Here is a 23,733-nt window from a genome sequence, read left to right as displayed (position 1 = left end):
GAGGCTCAAGGCTGTCCTTGAAATGCAGAGTTTGCTCTGTGGTAGTGAAACAGTTCCCACTGAGTGGGAGACTGACTGGAAGACGGTCTGGGTTCAGGGTAACAACAGCCCTGAGCATTGCTGCAACAGAATAATTCAGCTCAGTGACATTTTTCCCTGCCAGAGTCAATGTAATTCTGTATGGGATTTGAAGGAACAGCTCCCCAAGTGGAGAAAACAGTAAACCTGACTTGTGTCCCCCAGGATGAGTTTCCCTGTGAAGTTTCTGGTGTCTAATAAAGACCGAGCCTCTGCTGGCTTTCTAGTAGGGCCAATGCTAGTGGCTTTCTTCTGTCTACCTGCTTATTCTCATACAGCAGAAAAAATTCCCCGTCTTTGACTGTCCCACCTCTCTGACATACGTTGCAAGGCAGATTACCATTGCCAAGGGCTTCCAAAAATCCTGGGGAAAGGGTCTGAAATTTCTGTCTGAAATCCCTGGGGTGCTGCCACGCTCCCCTCCAGCCTCCTGTCCCTTCAATAAAGAAAGAAAAAACATATGAAGGGTGGTGTAGCAGATCAGTCTGCCTGCATCAAAGACACAGGGGATGCAGAAGACTTGTATTTTATTGTCATTTTCAATCTAAGACGCAGGATTTCGCTAGAACACAGAAAAACTTGCTGGAAACCAAACAGAAGAGGCTTCTATCCAACAGGGCGGACTCTAGATCAGGGCTGTCCAACTCCTCGGGCAAGGAGCCCGTCAGATTTTCAGCAAAGCAGCAAAAATCAATCAGCACAAGACAAATTTTGCAGCCTTGTCCAGCTACAGCTAATGATACTTTTTTGGATATATGGACATTGAATGCCCTAATTGGCACCACCTCCCATGCTCACCTTACGCTCCCTCTCATTCCTTCTCATGCTTTTTCCTACTCTAATCCCCTGCAGCGCAGGACAGAGCGTGGAGAAATCACTTCTCTCAGCTTGAAGTGGAGGGTTCAGGGAAGAGGATTATAGCAGATGCCTGCTCCTGATGGGCCATCAACAGAGAAAGGAAAGGGAAACCACCTCCAGCCTGGTATGGCAGAGCCAGAGGTACCAAAAATCACTGTGATGTGTATAAGTTCCCTTTGCAGCTTCTCCCATTGCCAGCTACGCCATATAGGTACTGACGGAGAAAATCATCCTGTACACCGGAACCCTGTTTCACACCTGCATGAACAATGGGGGAGCTGATACATCACAGTGTCCTACCCCAGCAGAGAAGAAAATTGAGTGCAGAAAACCTCTACTGGAGCAGGTTGCCTGAAATTTCTAGAGAAGAAAAATAAGTCCTAGAATGCTGATGAACATTTAGACAATAAGAAGTCCACAGTGACTCCTTCTTATGTGTCACTAATTTCTGAAGATTTATGCCCAGATCTTCAGCCCTAGACAGCCCTAGGTCTTTGCTGGACCTGGCATCCCCTGTGCCAGCAGGGGGGCTGCAGCAGGGGGGGACCATGGGCATTGGTGGTGGTGCACGCAGTTGACTGCAAGGTCAAAGCCTGAGTGAGAGATGAGGCTGCCTAGCCAGCTGATGTAACCACACGAGTAAATCCCAGCAAAAACATCTATGACAATAACCTCTCTGCTACAACTTGCTTCTCGGAACTTTGCATTCTCTTTTGATGCTCTGTTTTGGTTTTGCAGCTTGCCCTTTCACTAAAATCCCACTTACGTTGTCTCATGCATTCCTCCCTCCTGCTTTTGCCCCTCTTTAGAAGCGCCAATTTTTTGTGGGTTAAGGGACTCACTGGGATGTGCTTCTCCAAAATGCAAACAAAGGATTATCAGAATTGCAGAATTGCAGTTCTATATGTATTCTATATTGCATTCTCTATAATGTTAATTTGATCCTAAACCTTGGCCAGGTTGGCTACAGCTTTTTTGTATTTGGCTCTTGTTTTTCCCCATGGATCAAATTACCTGAAAGGGGGAAGGCAGAGTGAATCCCTGTCCTGCACCTCTCAGTCAGAGCTTGGACCCTGGGGAGTCCCCAGGGTAGCCACATGCTCCCTGCCAGAGATGGTGGTGGCCCTGTCTACCATGAGCAGCCCAAGGTGGGGCAGAAAGGAATGCTGTCCGCAAAGCTCTCGCGAGCCTCCTGTGGCTCGAGTCTAAAAAGTGCATTCTAGCCATAAACTACAACTGATAAAAATTACCTCCCAGCACAACACAGCTTTCAGATGGAGGACTGGCGATACCAATGCACCTTACTGCTGCGTGCACCTTACCAGCCTTCCTGGTACCAAGCCACAGAAGATCTGAGCTGTAACAGCACTTCTTTCCAACATCTTTAATTTCTACCTTTAGCTCTAAGGTGCATGACGCCACTCAACAGGGGACAACAATCACAGTGGTACTGAGGATGCTAACGGGTGGAATGCTGCCCTTCCAAAGAGCACAGCCTTGTGAGGTTTGCACCTGGTGTTAAGTATTTCTGGGAATGGTCAAACATCTCCAGTGACATTATAGTTTGATGCATACAGCACTTAATATCTAATCTTCTCCTCCATGGACAGTGACATCACCTTTCTGCATGACCCACAGCAGCACTTCTAGCTCTAGACACAGCCCTGCTCACATCAGCCGGGACCAGCCGTGCCACCTCGTTGCACCAGTGACATGTTGGCCAAGTTAGGAAGTCAAATGTTTCTTTCTCCAGCCATTGCTGGATATCTACAACATTTATGCATCAATGAGTCCAAAAAAACCAAACTGGGCCCAGCCTTCAGCTGGTGTGAATCACTGTGTACAGTATAAATCACCACAGAGCAAGGTTATCTGGTAACCTTAATTACCAGGGTGGGATTTCATTGACAGCAATGAAAGGCATTTGCCATTAGGTCTTTTTGGCTTCCAAAGCCATCGACATCATTATGTGTACATTGATTGTAGGCATAGATAAAGAGGACAAAACTCCTCTGCCAGATGCCTGATAGACATTATTTCTCTATTAAATAATGATATGTTTTAGGGACAGACCCACTGTGCACCATTACCATGTTCAGCTCTGCTGGGATGTAGGGTCTCAGTGAAGATTCAATTAGAGCACCTCTGTGGGTCTGGGAATACTTACTGCTGACCTGCCACAGACTACTCTAATTGTCTTGTTCATGCCGAAAAATTCACCAGTTCCACTCATTAACACAGCAACTACACCTTTTACCTTCCTGAGGGAGAAAGCACAGGGGACAGAGCCATCCTAACCAATTGCATTCACCCTGGAGCATTTGAGTTTGGCAGGTTCTCTGGGTGGGTCAGCAAGCACCTGATCCAAAGCACACCAAAGGAAATAAGGATTTTTCTGGAGACTTCAAGGGATTGACACAAGGTCCCAAGGCGACAGTCCACATTAACCTGATTTTGCACAAGCTGTCTGGGGCTTGAAGTTGGAACGACTGAGTTTGGCCCTTCCTTTTCCTTCATCTTTGGACTCATTCCTTTCTTAAAGCAAGCTTGCGTTGACTGAAATATCCAGAGGCTCTACAAGTTTTGACAGCCATATAGCCCTGGATAATGCCTAATTCCCTGAGGACCTGAAATATAGTCCATATTCTTCAGAAGTGCCTGGTAGCATCAAAGCTAAACCAGAAATATTATTCCTGCTAAAAAAGTGACTAACAAATGGGATCCACCAACAAAAGCCAAAATTAATTGCAATCTAGTGATAATGGAGGAGCTGGATAGGTTTTCCACAATTGTCTTGTGTTTGTTTTGCTATGCCATCCATCTGCAGAGCTCTTGTGCATGTGTCTCACTGGACAGCACTGCTACTTAGAGCTGGCAGGAATAGAGACATCCTTCAGAATGAAAAGATCTGACCTGTCACAAAAGATGTGTTTTCATTTTTGACAGTTGAAACCAAACCAAAAACATTGGCCCAAATCTACTGAAAAATAGGTCTAAAGCATTTTAGGCAAGCACTTATTTTGCTTATCAGCTGTTCTGCTTCCGGTCACCTTTTACAAGAGAGAGGAAAAAAAGAAGCCAAAAGCCTAAGCCTCACTCAATTTCCAGGAAAAATCTTAATCAGAACTTTCCATCCTAAAAAAGTTTCAGGCACTTTACAACCAACCAACAAAGGAATCGGGGCTTAACCTCTCAGATAACCCAAACAGCTTCCCTAAATACATCTGATTCATCATGCTTCCACTGCTAAACCCCATCCGTTACTCTGAGGCTGGCAGCTTTCTTCCATGGGCAGCAAATGAAGGCATCACCTTGCTTGTGTCTTCTGCACTGTGACGAAGGGTTCGGAGCACAGTAATGGCTCAGAACACTGCTCTGTGACAGCCTCAAAATACAATGGGCTCTTCTTAAGGGAAGAGAATAAATTATGTCATGGAGAAGAGTCAACATCACCTTTGACCCTCCAGGGCACCTTTCGAAGCCTTGGGCTTAGAAGCTGCTGAATGCCATTACCAGGAGCCATCTCCTGAGCGACCTGCATGCATGGGGTGGGTGGTGACACCTCTCTAGCTCATAGCTACACCGGTGACCATGTTCAAGGGTGACTTTGGTTGTGGAGACCAGCCCATTCACACCTAATACTGCAGCAAACAGGCCCTCCCACTCTGATTTAGGTCCCTGGCAGTTTTAAGGAAGTTCCTTGGGCAGCTTTAGGTTCTTGAATGCCATTTCAAAACATAGACAACTGGAAGGAGGTTTCCAGAGGCAATTGTGCCATGTAGACACCTGATTACTACTGCAACACTATGGGATTTAGGCGCACTGCATTCTCCAGCGTCCATGAATGCTTCCTCCTTCGCATCCTGCAGGGACCTGCTTTAAAACACATGGCTTTTCAGTCATCTCAGACCTGACTGAAAAACCAGCAGCAGTTTGGTACCTGTTTGCATCCAGCGCTCTGAACATCAGCAATGCTCGGTCCCTTCAGAGCCAGCTTTGGCAAGACAGCAGTTGAAAACCCTATGGCCGTTCTCAGACTCTTGCAAAATCCCAAAAGGCATCTATTTGCATCCTTGGCCCCTCAAGTCTGTTTGCAGCTACTTAAGTCACTTTATAATGAGAGAGAAGCACCAAACACAGGAAGAGGCTCTTCCTTTCTGCTCTCCCGCAGTCCCTGAGCATTTTTTTCCCCGCACCAGCTCTGCTGGGGCAGACCCGGTTTCTCCTCCCGCCTTGCAAACCAAGACCAGCAACTGTCACATCATATTTCTGAAATCATTGCTTACCACTGCCACCGTGGGCTGAAACATGGAGGAAGAAGAAGGAAGTTCAGAAAAGGCCAGGAAGTAAAGCAGAATTTAGAGTATTATGGAGATGAAAAAAGATCCAATTGGTTTAAAAGCAGATGAGCTGCAAAGGGGAAACATTAACTGGCTAAACAGGGAGTATGTGAGGGCTGGGAGGAGGGGGAAGATGTCCCGGCTTAATATTGGAGGTAATTTAAATGAAACCAGAAGGCAGCAGAGGCCGAGAGAGAAAAACATCTCTCTGAGCCGGGCCCTTTAAGAACAGTTGCAATTGAAATGGAGGAATTAAGAGCGCGGCAGCTGAGGGCTGGAATAAGATTGATTTAAGACTAGATACAATTTAAAGGCAAGGCAGAGGTGGAAGCAGAGGCTGGAATGAAATCAATTTACACCAAGATGTGATTTAAACTGATGAACTCGGGATGTGAGAACTGGAGCTGGGGGAGGGAAAAGGGGGTCGGGGAGTCAGCAGCTTCGGGAGAGATGTGGTACGAACTGGCTGTTCAGGTGCTGGGGAGGAAACCGGTGGCTCTGGTCGCTGCTTTTGCTGGAGGACAAAGGGCTGGTACTTGAAAACCTGCACAGAGCCAAAATTTGGTATGTAAGAGACAAGGAGACAGCCTGCAAGGGCTATCTGCCCTCATGAACTTGCGTAGGCACAAAAAGGATGGTGTTTAACTAATCCCAGCTGGCCTGGTGATGCTTAGAATGTTCCTTATCCTAAACTATGATTATTATTTAATAGTGATACAGGTCTCTCAAACCACTGATGTGTGCGAGGTAGGTGAACTTGGGCAAGCAACCAAGAGAACTGCCGCTCAAGGAGTCCAGCACCTAACAGGGCAGGTCACAGCTTTCCCTAAGGTCTTTTCAAAAATTGGGGCATTTGGTAGGACCTTGCTCAGTTGTTTGTAAACTAGGACTCGGCTGAACGTGTTTGCAAAGATCTAATTTTGAGGTTCCTTTAAAAAAACAGAATTGTGCATCCATGATGAAGAGACTAATTTTTGCCACTTATTTCTACTCGCCGTTGCCATTCCTGTGCCAAAGTTTGTCCGCGTAGAGGGAAGTGCTAGAAGGACTGAATTCAGCCAAGATTTAGTGGCTTTCCAGGCAAGCTTAAAAAAAAAAAAGCAGCAATGCAACAAGAGGATCAATCATGTACTCTCCAGGCTGCTGAGAAATGGCTTCTGCAGGTACCTGGCTGCATTCTTGCTTCAAAGCTGCCAGTTGCTTTTTTCGGGAGCTGTGGAGCATCCAGTCCTGTCTGCACCAGCAAGTCCCACCTCTGGAGCGTTCCCACCTCAGCGCCCCGATGCTGCTGGCTGGGACGCACGCTGGGTGGCTGTTCTTGGTGCTTTCTGGGCATCTGCAGCAGGTTTGGGAGAGAAGAGCACCACAGGCAGAAGCTGAGGGAGCGGGTCTGGGTGCAGCACCGGAGCACATCCACACTGCTGCTTCACCTGCTTGATCCCAGGTGGGAGCAGAGCCTGGGGTTTTCCTTGGGCGATAGAGGCTGGGTGCTGTGGCCTCGTAACCGATGCGTGAGAAGGTCTCCGAATTCCTGGGATGGGTGGAAAGCCATCAAGCAAGGGGCGGCTTGTGTCTGCAACAGCCTGAACCCCTAGAGGCTTTTGCATTATCTGAATCAAAATACACTCATAAATATCAGTGGTTTTGTGAGGGAACACGGGAGATAGGATTAAGGCCATGGTTGCACCATGTTAAACGGCTTTGCTTAAAAATTTAAACCAGCCTCTTGCACCACCATGTATCAGGAAAGTGCCATTGGAATCTGCATTGGTGCAGAGGTGAAAAAGGAGCCTGGCTAGACACAGGATCTGGATGTGGAACTGCAAAAGGCAGCCTGGGATGAGGTGACTGTAGATCCAGTAGCTACGACAAGGAAAGATCCAAGTTACCCTTGTTCTGCCCTTCCCATGGCACATCCCAGGGCTTCTCACCTGGCTGAAAATGACAGATAAAAGTCCTGATCCTCCTCTTACTTACACAAGGTTAAGTCAGGAGCAATCTCACCTTCAAGCCAATGAAGAAGGAGACTTAGAAAATAGATTGTGCCTGCCCTTTCTTGCCAGGATGTTTCTGGATTAGTCTTTTCCTCTCCTGCTCCCATTAACTTTTCCTTTCTAGTTACTATTGATTTTTTCATTCGTTTGGGTTTTGTTGGGGCTGTAACAGTTCCAGGGTGGTAAAAGGGGAGCTGGGCAAGACAGAATAATTGAGGTGCTTTAGAAAGTCCCTCTGTAGAGCATGTCTGCAAGCAGGAAGCAGCGTGGGTGTGTAATGCACAGGAGATGCCCTGTAAATAAAGCAGGGGATTGCCTGAAGGAAGAACAGGGAACAACAAAGGCTGTGCGGAACAAAACGGCTGCAGAACATAACGTGCTAAACCTGAAACTCAGCAGAGAAGGGACTGGATGTGGAAAAAGAAATAAAGACAAAGAAACCCCGATACCTTAGAGAGGGGAGATGTTTACATTGCTAAGTCATTTATGGAAACAGAAAAATTTATTTTAAGTCAAGGCAGGAATAAGTACTGGTCCAACTAAATGCTCATTGGGCAATCTGGATGTGGTTCAGGAAGAGCAGCGGATGCCGTGTGTTATTCTTGTCAAGACATAAATTTATTCCCTTTTTATGTGTATTTCAACCAACAGTGCTGTGCTTAAATGAACGGATTGGTGGCAGTGTGTAGGGGAAAATATTGGCCTTTCCACAGAGAGGCACACACTCAAAGAAGTACTTATGTTATAAACTTTATCCTCCAGATCACTGGAAGTTTTTTGAACCCTGGTAATAAGAGACATCTTCTCTTACCTCCACATTATTCATTGCAATTTGAGTGTGACAAATAGACTGGACAGCTTCTGAACCAACATGAAATATGGTGGTGAGCATCCATCTCATTGCTGTAGAGGGACAGCAGTGGCACCCCGATGGCACCGTGACGGGCTCTGAGGGCTGATGTTGATGTACAACTCTGAGCAAGGAGATGAAGCACACATCATAGCACACAGCATTTGACTGATGTGTGAGACTTGGGCACTGACATGTGAGAAAGGGAAGATCTGTCTCGTGCAGGAAAGCCCAGCTACGGCCAAGGCCAGCTTGTGTGCAAGGTGCCAAGTGAGGAGCAAGGAAAACCAACAGCGAGAGAGAAGTTCTAGGTAGCTCAGAAGAGCTACAAGAGTGATGTTCAAGTTGGAGTTCCCACATCACCTTGATATTTAGGGACCTCGTTGAGATGCCTCAATGGGAACTTGATGCCTGAGGTTGCTTTTTCAGTCAGCTGAAAATCACATAACATTAGCTTCCCTGCAACTTTCTGCTGAAGAATGAGAACACAGCTGCACAAGTGCGGGTGACATGGACGGCAACAAAAAACAAGACAGCGGAAGTACCATTTCTTTGGTGTTCCAGTGTGTCAGATGAGAAATAGAACCTCTCCCTACCCAGACCCCACAGCTCAGGTCTTTAAGGAGCAGTAAACATTTCCTGGAGAAGGCAGAAAGACAGGCACTTTAGCAGGGGAAGGGACCAGTTGGCGACCTTGGCCTCTCCCAGTCCTCTGCTGCACAGCCCAGGGCCCATGGAAAGGACACCCAAAAAGCTTCTCCCACTTCTCACTGGCTCCCAAAGGGTGGAGAGTAGATTTGCTCTAAAAAAAGTCCTGTGCCTTAGCCTCCAAAAAAGCCATTTCATGTCTTTGCAGGGAGAGGGACAATAAAGGCAAGACAGCAGTTTGCACGGGGCTCAGCGGCCATGCCTGAAATATGCTCACCGGGGGCCGTGGGTGCGTCAGCACACGTGCATAAACACCCACTGTTTGCCATATCCCAACTCCAGTAAATCTATCACCAATCCATGAAGTCACCGCGCCACTAAGTCTAATAGTCTAGACTAAACAGAAAAAAACACAGAGGAGTTTAGCCCTACAAACTTCCCAAAGGATTAGCCGACTCTACAGCAGGCCGGTTTGAGCTAGTGCAGATATATGGAGTGTATCGTCAACAACTGGTGTCAGCCAGCAAAGCTTCGACGTGGCGAGAGAGCACTGCCAGCTTCCCAGCCCAGCCGCTCCCTGCGGGATGGCGTTTGAGCATATTCCTGAGATCGCAGGCTTGCTTTCACGGATGCTGCGGGCATCCCTGTGCAGGGGTGCGTACCCTCATCCCGTCACCCAGGTGGGGAAGGGTAGTCACCATTGAGCAGCTCATGGGGCAGCCGTGTATAACTTAGATGACAGTTTCTGCATCAGATTGTTTCAATACCATCCCCACCCCTCCCCAGCATCCCATAAATAACAAAGAACCTTTTGGCAGAACTTTCAAAATAAAAAGTTTTGATTTTTTTTAGTCCATCAGCTTTCTGCTGCCACATCTACTCCTCTTGTCTTTAAAAAAGTATTTAGCAAATTAAATTGCCACATACAAATCTATTTCATAACCAGCACCCTAGCCAGGTACATTCACAGACCAAGCACTTGCTGCTAAAGGCAAATCCTTCAAATTCTTGTTTAAAAAAAAAAAAAAAAGAGCAAAGGAATTACCTTAGTCAGTAGGAAACAAGGATCAATTCTCTCCTCTCTAGCAGGTTTGACTAACTGCTATCCCCTTCTTGTCAGCCAAACCACAATGCTCCCTAGGACTCCCTAAGGTAGAATCTCCTCACTGAGGTTTCCATGGCCCACTGATGACCACAGGCGGTGGTAGATAGCCTGCAGCTGCTCCCCAGCAGCCTACCCCCATCCGGGTGTTTTCACTTAGCGTCGTGATGAAGAGAGTGCAAAGCTGTCCACAAGAAATGCCGGGAGCTGACAATATTAGGAGATTTCAGGTGTTCCCCATCTTTGCTGGCAATTAGTAGATCAAACATTTAATCCCAGACTGTAGAGAGGGGCCAAAAAGGCCTAGGAACATCTGGAAATGGTAGAGCTCCAGCTTTGGGTTGTCCCTGCCTGGCTTTGTGTATGTGGAGTGCCTTGGGGGAGCTGGCACTTGTTAGCACTTGGTTGGTTTTGGGTCCTTACCAATAACCAGGTCTGGAGTCACTGTATTTCCTCAAGTCCATCTCATTCGCTTTTCAGGACTTGCCTCGAGCATCCGCTTAGCTTTCAATGCATTTTAAACTCACCCTAAAATGACCACTCTTGTGGAGACCAGCCACAAAACATAGGTCGAACATGTAAAGAAGCCACCTCTGTCCTTCCACAGCGATCCAGCACAGTTCCTTAAGAATTCCTGTCTACAAGTGAGCATCTGCAATGTGCAAAGGAGTCCCTCTCCCTCATGTCCCTTTGCTCAGCTGTTGAATGCAAAGCACTTTTCTTGTCCTTTGTCATTAGCTTGATTTTGAACAGGCTGAGAATGAAAGAAAACCAGACATTTCCAGTACTTTTAAGCCCCATTTGGTCTGATTAAAGAAGTCTTTAAAAAAAGAGAAAGGAGGGGGAAGGCAATAACTTTTTAAAACTCGTCCTGAATGCAAAGGAAAACGGAGTCCACAGTATGAGTAATTCAGGATTAATTGTAGAATTACGTTATTCATGCAATGCTGGTTGAGGGAAAGAATAAGCACTCTTGAAGTCATTAAAGAAAATCCCAGTAAAATATTACTTAGTTGATGTGTGTAGTCTTATTGGCCCTTAAGGGAATGTGTGCGGCAGAAATGTCCAATTTATAGCTCAGAGTCTGTCTATAAATATGAGGACCAAAGCTACCTCTCCTTGTAGATCCAAGGAGGGGGAAAAATGTTTATCTGCAGGATATTATGGCTGACCTAAGACTGTGTTTCAGGAAAGCATCGCTACTCAGGAAAGCATGGGGCACGTAATTAATTTAAAGACATTGAGGTTGAACCGAGGCTTCAGACCACAAGCAGCTTCTTTCTTCCTCAGCAATCGCTTATTTGCCTGCATGATCTGTGAATTGAGGCCGAGTTTTTTACACAAAAAGTGATGTAAAGATGTCTGAAAGTCACCATGCTCGAGCATGACTACGGGGCAGCATCGTCGCCCTGACACATCTTCCCGCCTGGACCCTCTGCCTGCAGCAAGAGTGAGGTTTTCTCAGTCAGGTCACATCATTTTAGGCACGGGGAAGGGACTGCTGACCCTGTGAAAGTGCTTTGACTGCGTGCCCAGCAGGATTTAATCACGAGCAAGAAGGGCCTGGGGAGGTGGAGGGAGGGGAACGTGCCCAGCCCTGCTGCTGGTGATGTCCCTGGGGGCCAGGCTGCTGCTGAGCAGGGCAGGGGCTGGGTGGTGCTTCTGCTGGGCTGGAGCTTGCCCCGAGGGCAGAAATCGCAGCCTCTGCCTCAACAGCAGTCCCCATCCTCCAGCCTTACCTACACCCTCCACCCCCCTCTTCATGCGGCAGCGGGTCCTTGTCCAGCTTAGTGGGGAAAAGGTCCAGTTTTGGCTACTCTCCTCCTCCTGCTATTTCTCCTTACATTTATCATCTGTGGTTTTTCCTCCTGATGGTTCCCAACACAGAGTTGTTGACATATAAATAAACAGAAAGAGAAAATGGGAAATAGAAAAAGGCAACGCCTGCGGTCCTATCACGCAGGAATGACATTTAACCTGAGCACTGGGATGAAATCAAAAGTGTTTATCCCAACACGTCCCGGTGTCAGCAACTGCGTAAAGGAGATCCCGAAATCAAATGGTTGCGGTAGCTGCAGACCCAGCTCCACGTGTTTTGGCAGAGATGGGTGACGGCGGGAGGACCTCCTGGGGCTGTGGCTCTGGACCGAGGGGCTCTGGCACAGGCGGGTAGCGTGGGAAGGGAGGCACAGCATCCGTCTGACCGCAAGCGAAAGGAAAATTCCCATGCAGTTGGCCAGTCTCTTTTCAGTCCCAATGTATCTTGACAAATTTGAGCATGTTGAAAATATATTATGTCATGGTATGGAATGGATTTTAAATGCACCAATTGGCTCACTCTGTAGCATTTTAAATACCTGTTAGAGTGCTGCCACATGGCCCGGCAGGGTGTAACTGTGGGTAACGAGATGAAACTGAGCAAAGGAAAATTAAAGCCAAATAATAGGAGCAAATTCCTCGAGAATGAGATCTCCCATTCCCAGACCACATCCAGGCTGGAGAGCCCGACTGGGACAGCCGAACTGCAGGGAGGGCATTTCAGTGTGCCCCATGCACACCCGTCCCGGCGCAGCACCCACAGCCCCACAGGCACTGCGGGGTCCGAATGTGGAAAGTCAGCAGGGCCCCTGCACGAGCCCGGAGCTGGCTGAGCTCAGGGGCCGGCACCCCTGTATAAACCATATCCCTGCGACCCCGCTATTTTACTGGCAAATTCCTCAAGCCCCAGTTCCTGCCTGCAAACCAGAGGCCAGGAGAGCTTGGTGCTTTTTCTTCAAGAAAGCCCTTCAGCAGAGCGTTTCGCAGCTAATGGAGGTGCTGCACGAGGGCTGGGGAGGACTGAGGAAGATCAGTGGTCTGTCTGAACGGACGGTAACCCAGAAGGAGATGCAGAAATGCCAGCAAACCAGTCACAGGGCCTCGCTTCGCTTTGCCAGTACTTCTAGGACCATCTGACATCCTGCAGTCTCGACCTCCATCCTCACCCGCAGCCATGGAGAAGGTGTTTAGACTTGACAGGTCTGACCCTCGGGCGTCAGCAACCCGTCACAAATTTGAGACAACAGATCAAAAGCTGTAAGCAGGTTACACCCAGGCAGGCATACGCACAATACAGGCAATTTCGGGTCCTATCACGTTACCCACTGACTTCTCCCGTATCCCCCTCAGCTGTAGCCCCACAGCCCCCTTCACCCGATACCCGCCGCCACAGCAGGGGAAGTTTCTTACTGGTGAATCAGGGACTCTGGTGGAACGTCTCTGTCCTTCCCCTGACTTCACACCCTTTTCTGCCAAAGCTTGTTCGGGCTTTCCCAGGTGTGCGAGGGAATAGCCCATACCTAATTTCCGTTTGGGATTGGCTCCTGGAGTCAATTTTAACAAACATGGACACTTTTGCCAGACTGCCACGCTGCAGCCACAAAGCGTGACAGCATCTGGAGAGGGGACCCGTGTCCCGCAGAGATGGGGCAGGCAGAGGTGGCCCGGGGCTCGCGTCTCAGCCGGTGATGCCGGAGCGAAACACGCGCAGGCTGCACAGGGCTCTTTTGGAGCGGGAGCGTTGCCTCCAGGCCTGGATGGTGCTGAGCGGTTTCATCACCTGTTAAGCCCTTCTCAAAGCCCGGCCATGTATTTTAATGAGCATTCCAGTTGTGCTACAGAAAACCTTTGTAAAACACTGGCCAGCTGCCTAGAAAACGACTGAATGAGAAACCCCTGTTTTCTGGCTGTGGAGTCATCGGTTACCTGGTATCTTCGCCTGCGCCGCCGCATGTCATCGAAGGACAATTCATTCATTCATTCATTCATTCACAGCAAACTCCATTAACCTCGTACGTGAGCCAAAAGGGTTCTGAATCTTGAAGATGCCCCATGAGTCTCGCCATGACACCAGCCAATTATCTCCTCATTAACAACAACATTAGCATTCCATTTGATATATACAAGTTAATTTGTTAATTGCACTTTAATTACAAAGTTATTAAGAGCTCAGAGGCATTCAACAGAAGATTGCAATTAACACAAGCTGCAAAATTGCTCCCAGCAATTTGGAGATGTTACCGGAAACTGATTCTCTGCGTTCAGCTGAAGATGGAAAAGAGACAGGAGATTTATGGGCTGACATCATGAATTCCCTCGGCTCCCTCTGAAGATGCTCTCCCTCGCACCCTGGCAAGCCCCAGGAGCTGCCATGTTGAGACACTCTTCATAGAACTGATTCCTCTGGCTCATGTTTCCAGAAGCTCCACTCCTCGCTGTGCCCCCAGCAGCAACGGAGCCGTCCCGGGGGCTGAGGGCACTCAGTGGGTCGCATGAAGCGTTTGGCATCTCGCAGATCAGGCCTGCATGTAGACACAAACCTGCAGGTGCTGCCTTCTGTCACGGAGAGCACGTAGTAAGACCTTGCTCGTCTCCGGTGTTGAGTCGTGCCTGCGCGTTACATCGGTTACCGCCCGCGCTGCCAAGGACGCTGAGCACCTCCCAGCTCATCAGTTGAGCAGAGCGAGTCACGTCGGCTCCATGCGGCTTCCTCGTTCATCCTCCTGCGTTGGGGAAGGCTTCGTTTTGTCTTATTAAATGTGCATACGGGTCGTGTCTGGGCAGGCACTCTTGCGCTGAGCACCGGGGCGAAAGGCGGGGACTCTCCCACCGAGCAGCTCCACCACGACGGCAGAGGGGTCTCCTGGGGATGCAGCGGCACCTTGTCCATGCTCCTTCCCAACCCCATGTGCACCAGCGTCTCTTAGAGAGGTTGCCTCCAAACCACTGAACTCTCAACGTCTGAAGCAAGATCTCCAACCCTTGCCGCTGCAACGATTAAAAAGAAAATAGCCTGGTGTAACCAGGCATGACGCAGCGTATAAAATTAAGGCTTTGTTTGCTCCTTCCCAGTGTGCTGACGTTCGTGACTAATGCCACGATCTGCCCTGTGCCTCCTGAAGAAAACCAGGCAGTGGAGGCTCCCCTGGGCTTGACAAGATTTCCCGTTCTCTTTTTCTTTCTTGCCATTTATCTGAAGTGTCTTATTGCAGCGTCGTTCTTCAGATTAGCTGTCAGATCTGCTGGAAAAATGCACCGGTGAATACAGCCAGTATCCACGCAGCCAGGCGGACCAGAGCCCTGCCACTCCTGCAAGAAAGGGAACTGTGGACGGGAAAAAGCGGGACACTGGCTGTAGTGCATGCCAAAGCCAGAAACAAATGATAAATAGGGAGGATTTACAAATGAATTTAAAATAAAATTTCACTTTACTACTGGCCTTAGTACTCGTGAATTTCTTAAATGCTTTCATCTCATACCTTATGAAACACTGTGAGTTATGAAATGCCAATGGCACTTTATTAAAAAGGCCCCAAATAAATTTTCTAACTTCTTTGAAAAAGAACTTGGAGGGAGTAATCACCAGCCCAAGGATTAGAACATCCTAAAAAAATGGGAGGAAAAAAGAGAATTACATCCTTGCTAGAGAATTCTATAAAAGAGTGTTCAGAAACCATGCAGATACAGAAAGGAATTTATTCCCTATAAATTATATATACGTAGGCTCATTTCTACAGATTTGTATTATGCTCATTTCAGCTGGCCTCTTTTCCTTTCATCCCAGTTTGGTTTTATTGCGCTGTTACCTATGGGAATGCATCCCACTTTCGCAATATAAAACACATCTCTGGAAGTACTGAATTTTCCCCGCTCAGACAGCCCCTGTCGTTCCTCCCGGAGCTGAGTGTTTTTCCTGCTACACTGCTATCGCCCCTTTCCGTTCAGATTCCCTCTGCCTTCAGCTTAACTATGCCGACACGTGCCAGCTGAAGGCTGGCTCGTTGAAGGTTGTGCTGCATCAGGATAATTTACCTGATTTCATCCAACCTTACCATAGCCATCATCATCATTTTTCTCCTCAAGGTGACTCTCACCCACCTTTTCCAAGGGGAAGACTTAGGAGGACTTTGGGGATGACATGGCAAGGAAGGAGGTAAAAAGGATTCCGTTTTTTTTGGTCTATCTTTCCAGATATCTGTTATAGCGGTTTCCTAACAGCCAGATGAAAACTTGGCTAAGTGTGATGGGAAATTCATCCCAGCGATTCCTAGGGAGAAATGTGCCAGTCTTGAAAACACCATCTTCCACATCATCATCACCTCTTACCCCTCCTTTAATGCACTGTTTGGCTTTGTCAGAGCAAGAGCGCGGGGTTAGTGTGCCAGCCAAGGAGCAAACACGCGCCCCGTGCTCAGGAACCACACGAACTCCCCGTGCAGCACGACAGCAGTTGCTGCGACGCACCACGGCACACCAGCTAGGTAAGATTTAATGTCAGAATGATTCAAACGGAAACACTTAAGTTGAATTTTCCCAGCAGCAAATCAAAATGTGTCGGCAAGAGCCACCTCCCAAAGTTAATTGTGCACAAATTGCGGAATTAAAAAGTGATTCCTCCTTTTTGGCTCATGTTTGGAGCAGGAATGAAACAAATTATAAATACAACTTAGCTCATAAGCGAAACCCTAAAGAAGAATCAGTCCTCTTACTCATTTCAGTGAAGATACAGCTCCTCAGATTTCTGATGCTAAAGCACTGGTGGGCAGAGCAGAGGGAAAGCAGCTCCCAGAGGGGAGGGCTCAGTTAATTTTGCATTTCATTTCACTGTGCTAAAGGAATCGCATTCCTACCAGTTTGTAGTTATCAAAGCGGAAAATAATATAGGAAAAATTGTAATAAAGATTATTATTACTATTTTGAAAAAGAGATCATTCCAGCAGAAAAGTGTCTTTGATGAACTAAAAACTGTTCTTGTACTCATCAAATATTTCTATCCAAGGAGTGTGTGGAGGAATATTCCTAAAATCATGGTGTTCCAAAGGATCATCCGGGCCTCCTTGGACAGGTGCTCACTGACTTTGATGAAAACTGAGGGAAAATTTAAGCAGACGGGAGCCAGAGGGGTTCCTGGACCCTTTGTGTGTTGAGGACACTCTGTCCCTCTGCCACGGGCAGCCTGCACACACGTGGTAGGACAGAAAGAACAGAACAGAATATTTCTATATGGAAGGGACCTACAACCATCATCTAGTCTAACTGCCTGACCACCTCAGGGCAAATGCGAATGGAAACGAAAGGACACTGAAGAAAAATCAAAATAGTAGGGGAAAAAGGGGTAGTTCAGCTTAAGAGCTTACCAAAGGTAAGGACTGCGTGGAGTTGGTGGGAGATAATAGAACGATTTGGGTTGGAAGGGGCTTCTAAAGGTCATCTAGCCCAACCCCCCTGCTGTGGGCGAGGACATCTTTCACCACAGATCAGGTTGCCCAAAGCCCTATCAAACCTGACTGTGAACACTTCCCAGGGATGGGGCATCCACAACTTCTCTAGGCAACCCGTTCCAGTTGGACACAGAACCATTAACTGCCACACTTTGGATGCAGCCATCCAGCAAATTCCTTTTCCGTCAAATAGTCCATCCATCAGATCCATGCCTCTCTAATTTAAGGACAAGGACATTGTGTGACACCATGTTAAAGACCTCACAGAAGTCAAGGTAGGTGGCAACAATTGTTCTTCCCTTATCAATCAACTGTGCTGGTTTTGGCTGGGATGGAGTTTATTTTCTTCATAGTGGCTGGTATGGGGCTATGATTTGCATTTGTGCTGAAAACAGTGTTGATAATACAGGGATGTTTTCGTTATTGCTGAGCAGTGCTTACACAGAGTCAAGGCCTTCTCTGCTTCTCACCCCACCCCACCACGGGGACAGCTGACCCCAGCTGACCAAAGGGATGCCCCAGACCATATGACGTCGTGCTCAGCATATAAAGCTGAGGGAAGGAAAAGGAAGGGGGGGATGTTTGGCATGAGGGCATTTGTCTTCCCATGTCACCAATACGCGAGATGGAGCCCTGCTTCCCTGGAGCTGGCTGAGCACCTGCCTGCCGATGGGAAGCGGTGAAGGGATTCCTTCTGTTGCTTTGCTTGTGTGCGCAGCTTTTGCTTTCCTTATTAAACTGTCTTTATCTCAACCCACCAATTTTCACACTTTTAATCTTCTGATTCTCTCCCCAATCCCACCAGAGGGGAGTGAGCGACTGGCTGCGTGGGGTTCAGTCGCCAGCTGGGGTTAAACGGCAACATCCACCAACACCATCACACATCCGACACGTAGGGAAGGGGAAAGAGGCCCTTATGGTCACCTCCTCCCCCTTCTTCAGCTAATCAGAGGTGCTGCCATGGCATGGGAAGGGGCATACGTGTGCAGGAGCCCTAGGATGAAGCCTGGTCCTGAGCACGATGGGGTGAAGCAGGAGATAATGACATGGCTGGAAAAGGGAGGATGTCAAAAGCCTCTAGCGTGGAGAGGACAAAGGTCTGAGGACATAAGGAGGATGAGGCACTGGCGCGGAGGAAGGGGTGGGACGATGCTGGGGGGTCAGAGGCTGGCACGCACGGAGGTAGATGGGGAGAGCACAGTGCGCGAGCAGGTCTTTGGGCTCAGCATCCTGAGGAAATTAATTTCTTTAATTAACGTATTCCATAGGAAACTGAGACCAGCCCTTCTATGCCGGCACCTCTGCAAGGCCGGGGGCTCCTCAACCTTGTCCGTACCTGGGCGTCTTTCTGCAAAGCGCCATGGTACAGTGGCCCAAAGGTGTTGCTCTCACACCTTCCCTTGAATTTTGCAGTGGGTAAACAGAGCTGTCAGACACCAGGACTCTAGTCACACTAAATATTAAGTGTGAATTTTAAGTGCCCCAGACTTCCCACGCGCTGGCTGGAAAAAATAGTGCCAGTGTTAAATTGGCTGGCACTGCCTCTGAGGGCTGCATTTGAGGCTCCAGAAAAAAAAATAAAATACAATCACCCTTGAAACTGGAAAAACTGTTTTCAGGGGAGATTTAAACACAACCTCAGCTGCTTGAGGTACACAAGCTGTTCTCTGGAAAAAGACATGGGCTTGAGTAAACCTGAGAGAAGTCAGGATTTCAAGCAACGATGATGTAAAATTCGGTGCCTGGTCCATCAGCTGGAGCTAGACAAAACTTTCAAGTTAAGGTATTTTTAAACCAGACTCATTTGACCCAATGGAAATGCTCATCCTGATGATATTCTGAGGGTTTTCTATCAAAGCACAAATCTCTCTGGATCTCGACAGCTGAAAAATGAAATATACCTAGCAAAGGAAAAACTTAGTGAAACACATTTATTTAGACCACGCAGCTAATTCTCTTCTATTTGAATTGCCAAATAACTGCTTGAAATGTTTAGCTTGTCAGCTGCCAAAAGCTAGGAATATTTGGTCTCTAACATTTAGACAAAACTCAACTAATTTTATTTACAGTTGATCAATGTTTTCCCCCCAGAAATCATCTTCATCTCATCTATCCTGAACTGAGCTGGGGTGACTGCATCTGCTTGAGACTGAAAAAGCTTTAATGTTTATTTTTTGCAGAGGACAGCAGCTAGCACGGAGCAGATCCTTCCCACACACCCTGGGACACCCGAGTAGACAGAAATGTATGTACAACGTGACCCTGCCCATAGCAAAAAGCAGGATAAAAGCAGCTTTTTCAGGTGCGTGGCATTGACAGGACATCAGCCATGGACATGTGCTTAGGGGGGTTGCGTCCAGGAAATTGGGAGCAAGGACCCCTTCAGGGCCGGTGCTTGAAAGCCTGGGTGGGATGGCTGAACAGGTAGGATGGATTGCTGATTTTCAGTGCAAAGATGAAACTATGGACCCTGCTGCTGTCTGGCCCAAATAGAAACAAATTACCAATATCACATGAAACGTCACCAGAAAGTAAGAAGCAGGGGCAAGGATTTGCAGCATTGACTCGGTGTTGAGAGACCCAGGACCAAGCCCACAGACCAAACCACGCAAAGGAGAGGGCTGAGTTTACCCCCTCAGATCATGGCAGGTGCCCCATGTGTTCAGCCCCAGGGAGGTCTCTCCTGCTATTCCAGCAAAAGAGCTTGAAGAATATTTTCCAGTTTTTCAAGACCAGCTAAATTCCCATTACTGTTTCTGCTGCAGTTGAAAAGCAAGCTTGCCATCTCCATCCTGGGACTCTTCAGCAACGCGTGCCCGTGCTCTCGCCCCCAGGTCCATACGGAGTCAGGAGGAGCCTAAGGACACGACCGCGTTGGGCTGATGGAAACCGCCAAGGCCAGGCTGCCCACCGTGGAGGCTCTCGGGGTGGTCTGCTGTAAAAATGCAGACAATGACTTCTTACCTCCTCCAAACAAGCTCTGCAACAGCCAGCCAGCCCCGCTGCTTTTACTTTGGCTGAAGCAGCTTTCTAAAATTTGGCCTTGCGAGCATCTTGTCTCAGCAGCAGGACCCTCTCCCACACCCGAAGCTGCCCTTGCTCCTTCGCTCCCGTCATCTCCTCCTCCTGCAGGAGGAGGGGGACTGTTCAGCCTAACGAGGCAGCTGCTGTTTGGCCGATGTGAGCTGGTTCCCGGGGAGGGGAGCGACTCGGAGCTCGCCCAAGCTCCCTGCACAGAGCTTGGGGAGGAATGTGGTTGAAAGCCAAAGAGTTGTCAGGCTCTCTCCCACTGCAGATTTGCCAGGAGGTCTATAAAAATGTCATTGTCTCTCAGCTGCTGGTGATTATATTCCCCTTTACTATGGCTGCTGGTAATATGTATGTGTGTATATAAGGGGGAATATCATTTTTGTACAGTGCTGGCCTCCCCCTGGCCTTTTTCAAACAATAATAGACTAAATATAAAGAGGCAGAAGCCGTTACTTGTCTCTTTAACCGGTGCCAAGGAAAATGAATAATTAAGAGCGTATTATTTGCAATGAATTTATACTGATGCTTTTAAGTTAGGACCCACTAAGATCCTTTTTAAAATACATCACTCCCCCTTCATCTTTCATACAGAGTTCATATTGCAACCTAATACTTTATAGCAGCTACTGTTTAGATCTGAGCTAAGAGGAAGGCAGGCTTTAGGTTTCCATTACACGCCAGAAAAGAGCTTGGGAGTAAAGGAATGAGGCAGTTAATCTATTTTGTCTGTATTTTACCTGCCTGCGACTTCACATCTCATCAGCCAGGAAAGATCACTCTGGGATCTTCAGTGCAAGTTGCAGAAATGTGGTCCCAAAGAGAGACAAGAATTGAAGCCCTCACGAGCAGAGCTCGCTCACTCACATCGATGCTAGTCCCAAATACAACGGTGCTGCGGAGTGGCTGGTCCCAGCGGAGCACACAGAGACTATAAGGTCAACTGATGCCTTCCCCACCGCCTCTTTTTTGGGGAGCATCTCAGTGTGAATTCAGCAGATACCCAATTCAGTGATTTCTTAAAATTTTTTTTAAAGAACAGGTACATCACTCTCTTCTGATGCCCGGTCAAGGTTAGTACTGGCAGCAAACCTCCCACGGAGGGAGACTGTCCCTGTGCCTTCTCTGCCGCGAGACCAAGACTGCAGCACGCCCGTCTAGCAGCCTGGAACAGGGTTTGATGGCTGGGGAACCCCAGGGGACCTTGTTTAGTGGAGGGTTGCAATCTTTGGGGCCACCCATTTGGAACCAACACAGAATTAATTTCTCAAGGGGAGAAATTGGTACTATGTATTAAGGAAAAAAAAATAACACCCTCTGCCACCTTCCACTAATTGCACGGCCAGATGAGGATTTGGTAGGCAGCTGTCTGCTGTGGGAAGCTTTGTGATGTGAAACAGAGATGACAGCAAAGGACCAACAGTGAGAGGTTTAGGATACTCTATTTACTGAGCTTATTGAAGAAAAGACCAGAGAAGTCACTTGATCGCAAAACCTCCGGAGAAGGCTCTGAAACCAAGAGGCAAAAATGCAGCAAGGTTTAGTGGCTGTCAATCAAAAGTTAAACAAAACTGGCTGGAAATAACTGCAAATGCAGAAATCTTGGCTGTGTCTACACACGCATTCAGTCCCACATGAGCACCTTAACACAGAAATAATTTGTGGGAGTCTCTGACCTGAATTATGCAGAAGGTCAGACTGGATCGTCCCTGGGGTCTGTTCTGGCCTCACAGGGTGGGTTTTTCCAAAAGGCACGGGATAAGGTTTATTCCAAATGTGAGAACCCAGCTGTAAGGTCTCCAATCAGGGACAAAAACACAAGGCAAATATGTAGAAGTCGGTGGCAATACAGAGCCACAGCCTACACCTCCGTCCAACTGACTACTCGGCATTAACGATATGCCCGTACGAATATCTGACCATTTTGAAAGGAAGTGTCTTTCTGCTGGCTGCACGCCTCCTCAAACTCCCGTGTTTGCCCAGGCCATCGAAGGTATGGAAAAAGACTGTAGGAAGCGCAAAAAGGACAGAAAAGTCCCTTTTTCACAGTCAGTTCAGCAGCAGCCCCTTGCGATTTGTGCGCTGTGGTGCAATTATAAACATGAAACTGCCATTAATTAAGAGTCTTTTGTGGTATTTCTCTGGGTAACTCCCTTCCAATGCTCGGAGAAGGTACATGCAAAAATAGCCATCGTTAGAGGAAGCCACAGAAAGCTGTAAAGTTACAGTGGATTTGTACTGACAGCCCGCAAGATCTGCGATAGTATGTTTTCGTGGGATCCAAAAATCCTTCCAAAGTTTCCCCTTTGAAGTCTACCACAAGGCTAATGAAGAGCCCACTCTGCTGCTGAGATTTGTACTTTCAAATGTGTGGTGACTTAGCTCGCATAAATGGTGGAGAAAATACGGATTACAGCAGCCCTTCCAGAACAGCAATAAAATTGTTCCAAATTACATTTGTTTTCATTTGAAGAAACATTTGTGGAGCATGGTAGGTGACCACCAGAGATCTCCCACTCACAGCTGTTTTTTGGCAGCTCCATTACAGCAGCCAGCAAGTCCGTCCATTGAACGGATCTATGAGTCCAGCAGGTCTCATGAATCAACGGCTTCTCATGAATCAGTCTCTTGCTGGAAGACACAAGTTCATTAAGCCCCCAAAAGTTTTGTCTCAAACCTCCCCCCTTTGAAAGAGCTCTCGTTGAGGCTTCTTTCCTTCCATTCAGCTCCACTTTTCTTTCATCTCCGTTCAGCCCTGGGAAGTGCCCGAACCAGAGCGATGCTTCCCAGGCTATTGAGTGGGTAGGTCTAACCCAAATCGTTATTATCTTTTGCCACCATCCCAAGGAGAACCCGACCTGCAAGAGGCTGGACAGACAGGGGTGTCCCACTCAGGTGGGATGCTGGTAAGAGCAGGGACCGACGGGGACACATCTGCATTTGGTACTCGCTTAGTGCCGCTTAAAAATGTTGATCTCCCTGCAGCACAGTTTTCCCTGATGAAAATAAAGTTGAAAACGGGAAAAACTTCAGCCAAATTCTCCTGCAGCCTAAACTGCGCTGAAGAGGTTTGTTCTTCAGGTCCCACAAACATCTGAGGTATCGTCTGTGCCCAGGAGGGGTGTGGAGACCAGCTCAGCTTCCCAAGAGAGTGGCACCTAGCACGAAGAATCTCCCCTCTCCTCATCCCCAAGCAGCCAGGCCATCGTGTCCTCCCCCCAGCATCCGCAGCTTGGTGGGGTAACGCGGGGAAAGCAAAACCCTTTGCTGCTCAGAGTGCCCTGGACCTACGGAGGGGAAGGCATGCCCAGGGTGTAAACACCACACTGCTGAACTCCAGCAGTTGCAAATTTTTTTTTTTTCCTTCTTTTTTTTTTTTCCCCCACCCCCCAAAGCAACTTCATAACAAATAAAGTCTTAATCTGAAATTTCTCTTTAGAGAAAGGAATTTCCACCGGGCGAGTTCGACACGCAGGAGCAGTATTTGCAGGCACTGGATGGCTCTGGTCCCAGAGGCGTTAACCACACGACCAGTACCCAGGCAATTTTAAATTTCTGTTTGAATATTCCTACAAGT

Source organism: Phaethon aethereus (assembly GCF_964289735.1).
Source record: "Phaethon aethereus genome assembly, chromosome: 18".
Lineage (NCBI taxonomy): Eukaryota > Metazoa > Chordata > Aves > Phaethontiformes > Phaethontidae > Phaethon > Phaethon aethereus.
This window is presented reverse-complemented; position numbering follows the sequence as displayed.